This window comes from Prinia subflava, chromosome 1 (genome assembly GCF_021018805.1).
Source record: "Prinia subflava isolate CZ2003 ecotype Zambia chromosome 1, Cam_Psub_1.2, whole genome shotgun sequence".
Classification (NCBI taxonomy): Eukaryota; Metazoa; Chordata; class Aves; order Passeriformes; family Cisticolidae; genus Prinia; species Prinia subflava.
In genome coordinates this window covers 91,514,286-91,530,317 of record NC_086247.1, presented here as the reverse complement: position 1 = coordinate 91,530,317, position 16,032 = coordinate 91,514,286, and the positions used below count along the sequence as shown (strand labels likewise).

General features: G+C 43.4%; 1 long non-coding RNA gene across 7 annotated transcripts in view; it reads right to left on the bottom strand.

Annotated features, from left to right (window-relative positions):
- Nucleotides 1-16,032, bottom strand: part of LOC134553570 (uncharacterized) — a 140,515-nt gene that overhangs the window by 68,867 nt on the left and 55,616 nt on the right. For 5 of the 7 annotated variants that reach the window (XR_010081099.1, XR_010081104.1, XR_010081100.1 and 2 more), the window contains one exon: nucleotides 3,984-4,055. The exons of the other annotated variants lie outside the window; for them this stretch is intronic. This is a non-coding gene — a long non-coding RNA (uncharacterized LOC134553570). The remainder of the gene's footprint in view (nucleotides 1-3,983; nucleotides 4,056-16,032) is intronic. 7 annotated transcript variants of the gene reach the window in all.

The following is a 16,032-nucleotide window of genomic DNA, read 5'->3' as shown; positions in this document are numbered from 1 at the left end:
GGCCTTTATGAGACTTATCTTCCTTTACCTTAATTCTGAACAAGGACATGTACACAGGGATTTAATGGAATTTAATCAGTTCACTTTAAATTCAGATCGTTTAGCTAGCTTGGGTTTCTTTTCTTCCACATGCCTCTGTGGAACCTATGACTAACATATCTGAGGAATGGCTGATGGAGGGAAAGAATTTGTACAGCATTGTAGCCATTTTCCTGAGACATGGTGTCTGCTTCCTATTTTCACATACGTGTATGCACTCAAAAATTCTGACAAGGCACCCGCACGCCCCTGTAGCTTTCAAAGAAACTTCCTTCTGAAAACAACCATGACCCTCTCCATCATAACCACACAAAGGCACTCAGCAATGGCACTCAGGAAGCCAAGGTGGTTCTACCAGGGCAGACACAAGACCCTCCTCCACATAAAATTGAGACATCAGGATGCAAGGGGGCACCTCTACCATTTTTTGTTCATGGCCTCCTAAGAACCAAGTCATGAGGAGACACAAACACTATTTCTTAGAGTAACTTCTGTTTACCAAGCTGTTATTTCCAAGAGGACATGACACAGAGGTTTTTTTATCTAGCAGCTATTCCAGCAAACTAAAAACAAATGTCCCCCTGGAGTTACAGACCAGTTCATCCCACTTGATTGTTTCTGGCAATGCTTAAATGCAGATCATTTAAGCTGTTCAAGAGGAACTACTATGTTCCCCTGACTTTTCTGTTCCAAATGGGAGGAGAAATGAGCTGTGAATGCAAAACCTTGCTGTCTGTCTTACAGATTTCTCTCTTTCCCCATATATTCCAATATATCTAAGCCACCTTCTTCTTCATTCAGTATATTTCTCTTCAGAAGTCATATATTCCACTGTTCATCTCCTAAGGGCAGCCAGAATATCACATGAAAGGGAGTTGTCATTTCTCTGCTATTCCTTTGGGTTTCATATAATAATTCAGAAAGGCCCAGACAAGCCTGTAACCTGCAGGATTTTGCAAGATCTTCTTGCATGCTGTCCTTTCTAAAGACATTTGAAATCAAATTCTAAACACCAGCAGCCTTGGTGCATATGAGAAAAATATTTTTTGTTGTTGGGTTCGAGATGGAGGAAGAGACAACAGTGAGAATCAGGAAGGCTGCATTGGATTAGAAACAAGGGAGGTGTAGGCTGTGTCACTGCCCTCTCACAACTTATCCACTTAGATTGCATGAGAAAAGGTGGAATTTTTACATTGTACATGTCCAGCCACTGCTATCTACAAAAAAATTGGTTTGTCATGAACACCTGGATATGTCTCACCAGTGCTCTCTGTCAAAGGTAGATGCATAAGCATACGGGTTTGTTCTGGGTTTCACACTTGTTCCTAAGGCAGTGGATCAATGTCTTTCCCTCCTCTGTGTCTCCATATGGAGTCAGGCAACAATTCCTCAGTGTATTTACAGCACTGCTCTGTCCCTCTGCTTGCATCCATCCTTCTCTCTTTGGCTCTACCATCATGTTGTCATCAAGCTCTGTACACTAGAGGGGAACTGCCATGGATTATCCTTTCTCTGACTTATGTACAGAGCAGTTAAAACCCCCCTATTGCTCTAGTTTCAGGTCTTCTTTTTTTTCTATTCAAATAACCAAAGCATTTGTTACTTCCCCTCTTGAGGCCTACAGACTCACCTCTGCAAGGAGTATCAATTATTTGCTGTGGCATCACTTCCTCTTCCTTCTAAGCACGTTGTGAAGTTGATGTCCAGCTTCGTGCACCTCACACCTTTCATATGCACTCCAGCCTCTAGCTTCATTTCCCACCAAATAGCTCCTCCTGACTGCCGTGACACCAGCTTTGTTGCCTGCTCTTCAGCTTCTCGTGATATCTCAACATGCTGACTAATACAAGTCTTCACACAAACACCCTGTCTACACCTGTCCACCAGGATTATCCACCAGTCATCCTCATTCTGCTCCTCTCTGCAGGGAAGTCCCACAAAACCAGCCCCTCAGCAATGGCTGGAGCAGCCATCAGCCAGATAAGGCAATCTGCAGAGTATTTTTATCACAATTGCTTGCAAAGCTTAGAATTACTTTGCTCTTCTTTGCCCTTTCTCCCTTCTCTTAGGCTACATAAACTTTCAGCCCAAGAGAAGGGAAGGGTGTCCATGCTTGTACAGCATCAAGCAAACACTGCTACTCCTGAGCCCCAGTTGCTCCTACTGGAATGCAGACATTAAAAGATAGTGTCTTCGGGCACTGGAAGCACCCTGAATGCTAAGATAGGCATTGTCTTGTCTAACACACACACATTAGGTGCTCATGTAGCAAATAAGTGAGAGGCCCTATTGAAGATACAGTTAGCAAATTGCCCTTTTTTCATACATCTTGTTGCAGTAGGAATATCTGTCACTCTCTTAGTGGTTTGCTGCTTGGAGGGTGATTTTAATTAAAATGTAAAATGTCAAACATTAGTAAGAAAGAGGATAACCCTGTGGGGAGTGAGGATGAATCAAATTTATTAGTCACTGAGCAGCAGGCTGGTAGCCCTTCACTTGGAGAAATCTTAAAGGCAGTTAATGTGAAATAAAGAATCATTCTAATCTCCCCCTATTCAAACTAACCTTCTGAAAACACTATCACAAGTTTTGACTAATTCCAGAAATTAAAGACAAATCTGCTATAGAGATAAAAAAGCCTCATTTTGTATGTGTAGAAAACACAAAAGTTAAGTCCCATTTATGAACTGTAAAGGAAAATGTCTCTCTTAGGGGCATTTCTCCCTGTTATAAAGAAATGGCTGTGTTAGCACTGTACACATTGTGCAATAGGATTGTTAGAGCCACTGGCATTTGGTAGCAAACACGAAAACCAACCCCTGGGACTAGTTTTTGGGAACTCTTTCCAAGAGCAGAATTTGCTAGTCCACAGTGCTCAGGAACAAGGTTGATTATAAAACTCTCAGGAGCAGAGAAGGTCAGGACTGCAGCACATGCAGGCTTCACCTGTCCTCATATTGGCCTGATAGTCTCTGTAGTTCTGCTTTACACTGTTCTTGAATCTACTGGATGGTTCTATCATCCTTATCATCCACAGAAAAATAGTATCTCTGTTATTTTGCAACGCTCACTTTAAAAAAATATTTTCACTGTACTTTTTACTTTGCTAATATAAAGTTAACAAACATTCTTCTTTTATTTTTTCAAGTTTCAAATTTAATAGAGCCAAAGGAAGAGAGAACAACATCCTATCTATCCCATGAATAGATTGCCTTGTGGCTTGTTCCCCATAAAGGTAGCTGAGAAGCTTTTGGGTACTTTCAGAGCCCTTTGCCTAACAGAGCAATGCACACAGTGACAAAGTTAATGCTGTCTTGCAAAAGAGGGGCTGTGGGTGGAGACCTCCAGGTAGATTTTTCAGCTCTACAAATGGATAGTGACATTTTGTCTGAGAACCTCTATGCATGGCAGAAGTCACAGATTTTGGTTGGTAATCATGTCCTTGTGCTTATTTCCAGCCCCTGCACACTGTTTAGTCATAGGGCAGGTAACAAGCAGTACTCTCTGGTCATTCGTGGTTCACATTTGGGCTGTGATCTCCTTCATGCTAGGGCTAAGCTTCCTTTTACAAAGGGGGAAATTCCCTTCCTTGAGAAGGCATCAGCTGCTACAGAAGGAATCAAGGCAGCTGTCTCAACAGAGACATTAAATACAGGATAATTTTTGTACCATCATTTCAAATTGCAATGCTTTTATTTTTTTTTTTTTTTATTTTTCTAAACTTATGATAGGGTGTAAACTCTTGTGAACATTTTGAACAGCTTTTAGCTAAGAAGATTTTTAAGCTTTCAAATTAAACTGTTTGATTCAGCTTGAAATCTAATTCTATATGGCAGAAAAGACAGGCAGCATTTGGGAGGTGGGGGTAGAAAAAAAAGAATAGAGCAACAATATAGAGCTTACAAATTACAACCAAGTGGAGCTGTCAATAAGATCTTGCTCACCATATTGTCACAGAATTTTCCTTCTGTGTCACGTTGGTCATTACTGTAACACTACATGAGAAATCACTCCATCTGTTAAAAAAGAAAAGAAAAGCAGCTGCTATCCTCCTGCAAAGATAGAATTAACGAACACACAGTAACAGTATTCCTTTAAACTTTTGCAGCCACAATTTTAGTCCCATTTTATTTGTTCCACACAAGCCACCAAGCAATTCCACTGCCATAGTAAGAAGGCCCTCAAAAAGTTCAGTAACCAACATGAAAGGTGCTACCTACAGAAACTGTATGACTGTGACAGCTTCTTGCTCTGATGATTTGGGGGCCTTTGAATTTTCTCCAAATGGCAAGGAAGGGGAGTTTAACATTTTGGGGAGTGGAGGAGTAATCCTGTTCTTGCAGGAGACTAGGAGAAATATTCGTAGAGATTCAAGGTTATTTTGCTAACTTAGCTTGGCAGTTGAAACAGGTGAGTCCCATTACATCCGAGCACATAAAATAAAAGCATTTGACTGCATGAAGCCATGGAGCCTGGATCAAGAGCAGCAGGTTGCCAGCAGAGGCACTCAGGCTCAGGAGGAAGCCTGGGTTAAGATTTTATGGCTTGCCATTAACACTAAACAACACATGGACCCCCGGGAACTAGCTCCTTCAAGATCACAGCTAGGCTGTATATACCAATAAAAGGGCTGGGTGTGACTGCACCTGTATGCCATGGTTTTCTGTTCCGATATTGTGCTAGAGGACAGCCTGTAACCTCTGCAATTCAGGAACATTGATCCAAGATCAGGGAAACCCCAAATCAAGCACCTAACAGAGCACAAATCCTAACAGTCACGTTCCTCCCATGAAGGATGACATCACTAAATATGACTTAGCAGCAGCAAAACCAGACACGACAGCCAGTGCATTTGAACGGCTATTGAAGGACAAAGGCTGCTTTGGGTGTGATCAGGTGGGACTGTACTGGAGACAGCACATTCCAGGTAGATGGAGCTGCTTGTTAAAGAACGTCTCAGGCAAGCTGCAGCCTGCCTGGGGGACACCCCTTCTTCTTCATGTTTGTGTGCCTTCTTGCCCTCCCCTCCCCTCAGCCTTGGCTCTGGATTTACACATCCCACCAATGTGTGCCCTCGCACTGGCAGGTCCTGTGCCAGCTTGAGCCATGACCAGCACGCTCAAGAGCCATGGAGCAACCAGAGGGTGTTCCGATGTGTCGCCATGCTCATGCCACCCTCCTCACACTCCTCACCAAGCACCTGCTGTTGGCCAGGAACAGGGATAGGAGCCTTCTTAGAGGCACAGAGTTACAGTGAGTACAGTGGCCATCGTGCAAGGGTGCTTGTTTTTTGGCCTGGCAGGTTGTTTCCACAAGCCTGTAGGCACATCTATGCCAAAAGAGGAAGCACAAAAGGCAAGTGCAGCTCCAGCTGTTTGAACAGAAACCCTCTGTAGTCAAAGAGGGTTCACCCCAGGGGCATTCCTGATCCATTTACTATCCTGTAGGACTCTTCAGTTCACTAGGGAGTGATTTGCAACTATTTTGTGGCAGAAGGAATATGGCATTAGGCAGCATCATTCCAACAAGCTGCAAGATGGTACTCTAATTTTCTGGAAAGAGTGAATTTCATTATAAGTGCGTAAGTTTATCTGTGCATCTGGTCTGTTAATTCATCCAAAGGCTTCACCATTCTAATAGGCTCAATGGCTACTATAGCTGTTAAGGTACCTCAAAATAATTATTAAAAGTACTCCATTAAATAGAGTATTATTTACTTTGTAGCAATACAAAGATCTAAGTGAGATCAGAGTTCCATTTCCTAGCACAAGGGATAAAAATCCAGCCCCAAAAAATTTTTATGGAGAAGGCAAGTAATGGGCAAAGGGAAATTAAGACACAGAGATTTGAAGTACTACTTCAGCAGGGTAGTAAAGCAAGAAATATTTTAACCTGTTTTAACCCCATTGACACATTTATAAGCACGATCTTTACGTTAGTATTAATGTAAGGTATTCAAATGAACTGTACTGCTAAAAAAAGTCACCTAAAAAAATTTTTTGAAACCGTACCCACTAAAGATGATCAGGAATTTTTCAGAGCTTGAATCAAATGTCATCAGAGAAAGAAGCATGATTTTTTTTCATGGAAACCCATTAGTTTCAAGGCGGTGGAGGGGGGGAAGCAAAACAAAGCAAAACAAGCAAGAAAACTTGTCCTGCAAAAGTTTCCGCAAACCTGGGTGAAATTTCTGGCCATGTGTAGAGAAAGCCCCAAGTGATTAGAGCCCACTCTAACATGATTCCAACCACAGCCTGGCCCAAGGTTTCCTTCACACTGGAGCACCTCATCATGGCAGGCTGAGTCCTCCTCACTTTCCCTGCACACTTTTGCAAGTGAATACAGCTGAGCTGATGTAGATCAGATTTTTTGTCCCTGTTCTGAACAGGACTAGAAGAACACTAGAAGAACACTAGAAGAACACTAGAAGAACACTAGAAGAACATTTAAACAGGGTCTTCCAACCACAGGATTCACCTGAATGGCTCTGGAGCCTTGAAATCAGCAGAGCACTCCTGCTGCCTACCTCTGCTACATACATGCCTGTGACAGAACCACTGTCTTAGCATATGTTGTGGATTTTAAACACAACAAAATATTCTGCAAGGGCTGCCTGACTTTCCAGCCCTATTGTTTTCACGAAGGATAGGCCAAAGGGTTTGGATGCATGCAGGGATTTTAAATACCACGAAGTTTGTTGGTACCACTTATGTGGCTTTGGTTCAAGCCAACGCCTGTTTTGACAAAAAAAGGAAACTCTGTTTTTTTGAGGCAACACAATATACAGGCATTCAATGCATCTGCCAGCCTGTCATCATGCAGTTTTTAAGTGTAAAGGGTCAGCAAAACCAGTGCACCACACATGAACTCTTACATAGCCCTATTTATTGTGCAAATGAAAAACTGTTTTACACAGCAGGCCCAACCAAGAGCTTGGCACCACAGCAAGAACTAGTCTCTACAGCAAACTGGATTTTATCGCAGGCTGAAAGACTCTTAAAGTCCTTGAATACAAAGAGCTCCATTTAGAAAGAAATTGCAGTATGTAAATATAATCCACAATCAAGGCTCTCAGAGTCACAAAATAGCATGACTATATCTCTGATTACTAATTTAATCAGGCACCACAAGCACTTAAGTGAAGAACCCCAACCAGACAAAGGGAGCTCCTTACAGCTGTTTTTAGCAGGCTGCATTTTGCAATAGGCATGTGAGCACAGATCCCAGTTTGTAAGAGATCCCAAGTCTGAGGGGCAACATTTACCAAAACAAAGTGGGATTGCAGTGATGTGAATCACAAGAATCTGCACAGACCCAATCCTGCATTACTAAACCATGTATTTGTCATGGTGTGAGTGACATCCTACTGACATCCTACTGGGAGTCTGTTATCATCCACCCAACCAGGAAGAAGAGGTGGACAACGTATCCTATAAGCAGCTGGAGAATGTTTCAGGGTCACCAGCCCTTGTTGTTGTAGGTGACTTTAACCTACCAGACATCTGCTGGGAACTTAATACAGCAGAAAAAGAGGCAGTTCAGGAAGTTCTCGGAGTGTGTGGAGGACACCTTTTTGTCACAGCTGGTGAGTGAGCCCGCCAGGGGAGGGACTGTGTTAGACCTGTTGTTTGCAAATAGAGATGGGCTGGTGGGAGATGTGGTGGTTGGAGGCCTCTTGGGGCACAGTGATCACGAAATTATAGAGTTCTCGATATTTGGTGAAATGGGAGGAAAATCAATAAGACTTTTACACTGGAATTCCGGAGGGCAGATTTTGGCCTATTTAGGAGACTCATTCAGAGAGTTCCTTGGGAAGCAGTCCTTAAAAACAAAGGAGTCCAGGAAAGGTGGGCGTGCTTCAAAACAGAGATCTTGAGGGCACAGGAACAGACTGTCCCTGTGTGCTGAAGGATGAGTCGATGAGGCAAACGTCCAGCCTGGATGGGCAACAAGGTTTTGAAGGAACTTAGGAATAAAAAGAGGATGTATCATCTTTGGAAGGAGTGTCAGGTCTGTCAGGAAGTATTTGAGGGGATTGCTAGGTGTCTTGGGTTGAAAAACATGACCAAAAATGTGTATTCTATTTTCATCTGTTGAAACTGGTTGGGAGATATTGTTCTTTATCTCTTGTAACTCTAGGGGTGGACAGAGGATGGATGCCTTCTGTTAATGGGACAACTGATAACACCAGATAAGGCAGTGTCTTCTTATCTCTTCCTCCACCCATCCTCCTCCAAGGGACATCACCTGTGAATGGGCCATCTAAGGCCTCTCACAGGACTGATAACATCACCTCATCCCATTGTGAGATGCTCCACACAGTGGGAGGAGCCAAAGCCTTTCCACCGGGATAAAACCAGCAATCCCAAACACCAATTTAGCCGGTTTTTCTACTGAATTCTTGGAGGAACACTGGACTCATCTCGCCAGAACTGCACCCTTTTTTTTTCTACAGGATCATCTCTACTTCACAGAACAACTTTTGTTACTCCAGAAAGACTTATCTGGACTGCTTCCAACACCCTGACAACAGGGTGTCAGGTCGTATCTCTGACTCTGTCAGGGTTTTCTAGGACTTTTGTTTGTTTGCTTGTTTTTTTGTTTGTTTTTTTTTTTTGTACTACTCCATTTGTATTTTTAATATTCCTAGTAAAGAACCATTATTCCTATTCCCATATTTTTCCCTGAAAGCTTCTAATTGCAAAATTGTAATAATTTGGAGGGAGGGGATTTTTACATTCTCCATTCCAAGGGAAACTCTGGTTTTCCCTGACAGATACCTGTCTTTCCAAACCAAGACACTAGGGCATGTAGGAAAAAAGTTAGGGAGGCTAAAGCTCAGTTTGAGCTTAATTTGGCAACTTTTGTAAGGGATAATAAAAAATGTTTTTACAAATATATTAACAGCAAAAGGAAGGGTAAGACCAACCTTAGTTCTCTACTGGATGTGGGAGGGAACTCAGTAACTGCAGATGAGGAGAAGGCAGAAGTGCTTAACACCTTCTTTGCCTCAGTCTTTACTGGGAAGATGGCTCGTCCTCAAGACAACTGTCCTCCTGGGCTGGTAGATGGTGTCAGGGAACAGAATGGTCCCTCTGTTATCCAGGAGGAGGCAGTCAGAGAACTGCTGAGCTGCTTGGATGTTCACAAACCTATGGGCCCAGATGGGATCCATCTCAGGGTGGTGAGGGAGCTGGCAGATGAGCTTGTGAAGCCACACTCCATCATTGACCAAAAGTCCTGGCTCACTGGGGAGGTTCCAGATGACTGGAAGCTGGCCAATGTGACATCCATCCACAAAAAGGGTGGGAAGGAGGATCCTGGTAATTATAGACCAGTCAGCCTGACCTCAGTACCTGGTAAAGTAATGTAACAGTTTATACTGAGTGTCATCATGCAGCACTTACAGCATGGCCAGGGTATCAGACCCAGCCAGCACGGGTATAGGAGGGGTAGGTCATGTTTGACCAACCTGGTCTCCTTTTAGGACCAGCTGACCCGCCTGGTGGATGCAGGGAAGGCTGTGGATGTTGTCTATTTGACTTCAGCAAGGCCTTTGACACCGTCTCCCACAGCATACTCCTAGATAAGCCAGCAGCCCACTGCTTGCACAGGAGCACTCTTTGCTGGGTTAGGACCTGGCTGCATGGCAGGACCAGAGTGTGGAGGTGAAGGGTGCTGCATCCAGCTGGGGGTCAGGCACCAGCGGTGTTCCTCAAGGATCTGTGCTGGGGCCAGTTCTGTTCAATATTTTTATTGACAACATGGATAAGGGTATTGAGTCTTTCATGAGTAAATTTGCAGATGACACTAAGCTGGGAGGGTGTCGATCTGTTGGAAGGTAGGAGGCTCTGCAGAGAGACCTGGAACATTTGGATGGATGGGCAGAGTCCAGTAGGATGAAGTTTAGTAAGTTCAAGTGCCGAGTCCTGCATTTTGGCCACAATAACCCCTGCAGTGTTACAGGCTGAGGATGGTGTGGCTGGACAGTGCCCAGGCAGAAAGAGACCTGGGGGTGCTGGTGACAGCAGCTGAACAGGAGCCAGCAGTGTGCCCTGGTGGCCAAGAAGGCCAAGGGCAACCTGGCCTGGATCAGGAATAGTGTGGCCAGCCGGAGCAGGGAGGTCATTCTTCCGCTGTACTGGGCACTGGTGAGGCCACCCCTCGAGTGCTGTGTCCAGTTCTGGCCCCTCAATTCAGGAAGGACATTGAGACACTTGAGCACATCCAGAGGAGGCAAAGACTCGATGTGGCACTCCATGCCATGGTTTAGTTGAGGTGTTAGGGCATGGGTGGGACTCGATGATCTTGAAGGTCTCTTCCAACCTAATAATTCCATGATTCTGTGATGCAGGCAGCTGGATTTCAGCCCGTTTCACTTTCTCCCCATCCACTTTGTTCTGTCCTCTTTCATTGAAACCCTTTGGAGTGACTTGTCTACCCCAAAGGCACCTTCTTTGCAGTGTTGTGCCAGGCCACCAATCTCAGGTGGATACCGCTGACACAGTAAGGCAGCCAAAAAGGGTATAACCTTTACATATTAGTAGGTCCTATGACCAGCCCACTGCTGCCTACAGACATGAATGATCTCCATTAGCTTCATTTTCTGATAATATCTCAAAGTGATATTAAAATAGCTATATGACACATTCCTGCTCCTCTCCCACCTTCCTCCCCACTCAGGCCTAAGTAATCAATGGGTAAAAAAAGAAATTCACAATGCCACATAACAGGAAATCTCTGATTAGTTGGGTGTATTAATAGCTCAACTCATTTTCTGATGTAATTGCTTTAATTTTTCCTGCCCCAACTGGTTTTCCAGGAGAAAAAGGAAGGTTCATTTAACTATTAAACACAGAAAATGTTGGGGTTTTTGTTACGGCTTTGCACGCAGATGTGAAGCAGAGTGCTAAATATCAGCACTCTGCCTGGTTGAAGACTGTTGTGTTAGCAGGAATCCTCACCTATTCGTACAAACTAGCGTGTACCAGATGGCTCCATGGGAGTCAGGAGGCTTGAAATGGAGCAATCATTCAGTCTGCAGATGGAATATACAGTACGCTCCCAGTTAAATAAGGGGCTCATTTATTCAGATAGATTCTGCATATATGGAGCGTGTCTCAGAGGATAAGCCAGTTTCTATCTCCAGATTTGTAGCAAAATTCTAAGCTAGGTCCATCCTCCATACACTTCTGCTACCAGAGTCCAAAAACCCAAAGCCCCCTTACTTAAAACGTGAAAATTTGCTCAAGCTGTGCTGAAGTATAACGCTGAACACAAAATCTACAATTTTAAAAAAATTTTCTCAATCTGGAAAATAAAAGGTGCTCCAATATTTTTTTCCAGCATTTGTTATGCAAACATTTGGACAGAACCTCCAAATTCAGCATAGAACTACATGTTTATATGCTAGTTATGATCATTTATCACCAAAAAATAAACCAATGACTTAATGCCAATTAAGACCTGCAGCAGCAACACCCACTGTTGCCATGCAGGGTCTCAGCAGTCAGCCATGCCTGCCTTTGACTTCTGCAGAAGCATAGAGGCAAGATATCTGCCTAAGGAACAGGGGCAAGAGAGATTCTGCCTCTTGAACAGACACCCTTAGAAGTCCAAGCTAGAAGTTTTTGACATGGGCCTGTTGTTATTTGTATAATAATATAAAACAGAAGAAATCCTGAACAAGATTAGGGTAGGACTCGAGCTATTCAAAGACACTGCAAAGCAACCTTGGTCTCAAAGACAAAGACGAAACAAGAATCCTAGCCTCAGATTTTCAGTGGTCTACTGAAACTTTTCTAGGCAAATAAATGAAGAAAATTATGAAAAAGCTTTTTCACTTGTCAGGATGAAAAATATTCTTTGTTTCACAGTGTAAGGCTTTGTAGAACCTATTCTGCAGGGAAAGGAGTATGAAAAGATATCTGGGTTTTGGTTTGTCTTAGCCAAAATCCATGAAAACACAACAAATGCTCATGTTCCACACAGAAGGGAAACACCTCCTCCCATGTTTTGGCATCACAAGCCAAGTGATTAAAAACATACAAAGCCTTTCTCTCCATACAAAGTCTAAAAGTAGATCCTGAGAGTCTGGTCAAGCTATGACCTAGATCCACACCTAGACATTGTTGCTTTCCACAGCAGTCCTTCTGGGACACCGAGTTGCTTCAACATACACAGCTGTGGTGATTTAACACCAGCAGGAAATTAAACTCCAAATAAGAAACTCCCCTTCCCCCCACCTCTTCTGGTAAAGGAGGGAAAAAAGCAGAGGCTATGGGTTGAGATAACATTTTACTGAAAGCAAAAAGCAATGGAATAAGTGATGCCTAATAACAACAATATTAATATTGTTAATTAATATTAACAATAAAAGTATACAAAGAGAGAAGGTGTTTCACCCACAAAAAGATATCCACTATAGGGAATAAAAACACACGGGTGCTGACCCGAACCCCCTCCCACTGTAGAGGGGAAGACAAATGTGGCACACTTCCGATGGGATGCCCAGCTTTTCCTCCCAAAACCAAGGCCCCTAGTGATGATGTGGATAGCGCAGAACAAGCTTGCCATGCCCACACCTTAGCTCTGCCCCCTCCCTGCAACCAGGACAACCATCCCCTTTCCTGCCTCGTGGAAGCACCAGCACCTCCTCACATGAGCATTTCCAATAATTTTTGGCAGCCTTCACAGAGGCAACGGGATGTCTTCCAGGCTTTGCTGGTTCTGCCCTCTCCATACACCATGCTGCAGCTGCCTACAGGGAGATCTCACTTGATCCTTCATTTGGCTCCCGGTACCTGACACAGGCAATGTAGCATGTGATAATGGTACAGTTTACAAATGTGAACATCACAGGGTAAGTATTGATTTATAATGACAAGCTGGAGGAGCAGGAAGAGGGAATTGTTAAGGGACTGCCTCCTATCACTTTCCAAGGATGGGAGGAACTCAATTATACCCAGCAGCCTCACCTAACATAATTGTATTCACTGGCTGTTTGCCTTTGAAGTGCCTCTCCTGCAGTATGTCTTGGCAGTGTATTCTGCCACATCAAAAAGGAAAAAGTTTTACTACCTGTGCTTTTGGAGGGCTCATTAAAAACACACCAGGTAGAGAGATGGAGCAGAAAATTGTTATCAAGTCCTCTGGGGTTTTTTGTTTTGTGTTGTTTTTCTTCTCAGATCATACAGAAGCCCATGCACTTTGTGGACTCTGTTAGAGAAACGTTGATCACACGGAATGTTGTTAATTCATCACAGCTTTGCCAGGCTACTTGTCTTCATTTGCCATGAACACAAACAAATTCTACAGACATACCATATCAAATCTGTTCTCCTGAAAAGGCACATTCACTGGTGAAACAAAGAGAAATGTAATGGCAATTAATAAACTAACATTTACTGCACTAATTAGCATCTCCTAGAGGGCTTGATTATGTGTTTACACCAGTTAGATACAGCGCAGTATGAGAAAATATCCACATTTCATACATCAAAAGACATTTCTTTCAAATTTCCTCTTCCATTCTTACAGTAGTGAAGTGTGAAGACAAGAGCATGAAGGAAGGTAGAATAATTCATTACCTTGTCTGCTACTGATTTGTACATTCAACATTTTTTTGGAATAAACACAAAGTCATAAATTAGCTTGTAGCAAAACAGAATTAATTGAATGTCTTAGTAGGATCATCAAACCAAGGTTTAAAGTCAATTTATCTGCCTAGGATATTGCTAATGTAGCTTCAGCTCATTAGGGTGAGAGCTGATGCTGTGGATGGGACACACAGGCTCATGAAAACACACACCAACCCATGTCTTTCCTATGTAGGGACAAAAATAGCTCATATATGTCATGCACAAACATGCATATGCATGTACATGTACTGACACTCACAGAGAAAAAAATGTGAGCCATAAAATAAGTACTCTCAAGAAAGGGATTTTATATCAAGGATTTCAAATGGCTCTTGAAGACATCTAGACATATTTGTAAACCTAAATTATCCCAGCTTCTACTGGGTCCTTGTAGCACCATGTTATTTCCTTAGCTCATGAACAACATAGATACCACAATAGGTACCAAGAGGCGGTGTGGTAACATCAGCCCCTCCACCTAAGAGGTAATATTCCAAGGCTGGAAACAGATGCAGGACAATTAGGACACAGAAGTCAATACTGTGGGTTTGGGAGACATTTGGGGAAAAAATACCATAATAATCTCTGTGGATACTTCACTACAGCCAGAATGTTTCCTGTCAGGAGGGCTTTGGACAATAAATGCTCCAGCTAAGCAAGGCAGATGGAGTGCTGCAGGAGTGGCCGTACACGGAGTGTGCTATCGGCTCCGTCAGGCCGCTCCCACAGGCAGCGCGCTGGAAGGGCTTCCTGAGCTGATGTCACAGAGAAGCAGGATTTAACAAGCACCTGAAATGTAGATCAGGGCTTGAAGCTTATCCTAATGCTCTGTGCTCCCAGATGTGTTCTCCAGCAAGAGCAGAAGATTTTCATGGGACTGGTGAAAAAAAAAACCCAAGGCATCAGGGTTAAAAAGCAGCTCCCAGTTATTCCAGACCAAAGGAAAACCCCAAGCTGACAAACGACAAAGTACAGCCATGGTGTGTCATTAAGTGGAAGGATCACACACATTGCAATTCAAACAAATTCTGGGGAAGGAAAAGGCAATGCAGTGCAGCACTTCAGCACAGCTTCAGATGGAGTTTGTGATGGTTGCACAGGCTGATGCCAAAGGCCAAACACAACACCTGGCACATGAACAAAGTCAGTGCACTGAGACAAGCAGTCAGGACATAAATGGCATTTCAAATCTACAAACCAGTGACACACAACTTGCCAGCTGTGAGCATCTCACTTCTGTCACTACATACCCACCTCATGCTCTTATTCCTCTTTACTGTTTGCATCTTGGGAGGACTTACAGTCTCAGCCAGCTGTGCTGAGAGCCACAGAAGTATGTGATGGCAGAGTCTGTACCTCACAATGTAGTAAAAGGAGGAAAGTGGCTGCAGCAATGATAAGAAATTAAATTATGAGACCTCTCATAAAGGGTCTTAAGTTATAGGCTGCTCAAGTCACATCTTTAACACTCTCTTAAGCAAAGCAACACATTACTGCTTACAAACCTAAAGATTCAGACAGCAGAATGATACAGGCTGCAGTCTCCAGAAACACTCATGTTCAGATCCTCCTGAATAGGGCACTCAGAAGTTTTTCATAATGCCAGTAGGTGCCTACAAATGGCTTGCTGAGCAAACTTACTTTAAGAATTTCAGGGTGTGGAAGACACTTCAATCAAACCCTCAGTCCTTTAGTTTAATCAGACTCTTAAGTGTTAGTCACAGCCTGATAGAACACTTCTTCATTTACCAGAAGCCTCTGAGAGGTGTTAGCAGTAGCTTTACCTTTCTTCAGGGTCAAAACAGTCACCCTAGAAATCTTCCATCTTGCCACCACTTTGGTTCAACAAGCTGGCTCTGACACAGACTGTAAGTCTGGTGAGCCTGCCACATCCTAAATATGGGAGCAACCACCTCACCTGCACACCCAAACCACGAGATCCAATTCTGTGTGTGGGTATGTGCAGGCTGCCCTGGGCTCAGTCTCCATTAGGCAAAAGCAATGCCTGTAGGTGATTTAAAACATGCAACAAAGGCTGCTGCTGCTCAGGTGACTCCACTGAACATTCAGGCCTGACTTTTTCCAGGCTGCCAGTTTTCAACAAAATTGGATCAGTTGCTGCTTTTAGATTCCAGGGGACAGTCATGGTAGGAATATCCTTTTTGCATCTCAGGCTGTCCAGAAACTGTGACGTCTGCTGCTGCAGTTGAGATTTTTGCCACTTTGAAATCACTGAAGCTTCTGTCCTAAGTTTCAAAGATTTCCAAGTACAGCAAGCTAGCTCTCTGAGCATATGGATGCATAAAATGGATGCAAAACCATTTTTGCTCTTTCTTCCTTTTGACCACATCTC